The sequence below is a fragment of the Hyperolius riggenbachi genome, chromosome 4 (assembly GCF_040937935.1).
Source record: "Hyperolius riggenbachi isolate aHypRig1 chromosome 4, aHypRig1.pri, whole genome shotgun sequence".
In the NCBI taxonomy this organism is placed as follows: Eukaryota; Metazoa; Chordata; class Amphibia; order Anura; family Hyperoliidae; genus Hyperolius; species Hyperolius riggenbachi.
This window is the reverse complement of record NC_090649.1, coordinates 205,038,795-205,039,809: the sequence shown is the minus strand read 5'-3', so window position 1 is coordinate 205,039,809 and position 1,015 is coordinate 205,038,795.

Sequence of the window (1,015 nt, the reverse complement as noted above, 5' to 3'; positions counted from 1 at the left end):
ATACAGTAAGTACCACTGTGTCGATTTAAAGGATACCCGAAGTGACGTGACATGATGAGATAGACATGTGTATGTACAGTGCCTAGCACACAAATAACTATGCTGTGTTCCTTTTTTTCTTTCTCTGTCTGAAAGAGTTAAATATCAGGTATGTAAGTGGCTGACTCAGACAGGAAGTGACTACAGTGTGACCCTCATTGATAACAAATTACAACTATAAAAAACTTTCCTAGCAGAAAATGGATTCTGAGAGCAAGACTGAGATAATAAGGGTAATTTTTTTATCAGTGGAGGGTCACATTGTAGTCACTTCCTGTCTGAGTCAGGACTGAGTCAGCCACTTACATACCCGATATTTACCTCTTTCAGGCAGAGAAAGAAAAAAAGGAACACAGCATAGTTATTTGTGTGCTAGGCACTGTACATACACATGTCTATCTCATCATGTCACATGTCACTTCTGGTATCCTTTAACGTTGTAATCTCCTTAGAGCTTATTGCTTGTTTATATTACATTTTTGACATTGTCATTAAAAACCTCATGCCTGGTACACACAATGCAATTTTCCATCAGATTTACGGTTGAATTGACAGATCCGATCTGATTTCCAATCATTTTTCTAATTGATTTTCTGATCACTTCTAAAATACTTTAATGATCTTAAGCCGCTTCTCTTTTCACTTCTGAGATTTGCTTGCTGGAAGTCCAGCCTAACTCTGCATGTCACTGCCATTAAGGAGGGGTGAATATAGTAGGCAGATCATAAGCCCCACATTTTCTTTTTCATTGTCATGCTCTATTTTGTAAAACCATGTAGTAACCAATGGTAGAGAGGACATTACTTTACCTGTATGTCACCGGTCTTGTAGATGTACACAGTAATCAGTTCAGATCAGTAATTCTGTTAAAACACTGGCATTTCTATTGCTAAATTGCATCCTCATGGTGGGTTGCCAAAGTATACATTACCTATGTATTCAATATTTTTTCTCTGTAATTTAAAAATGTCTTTCA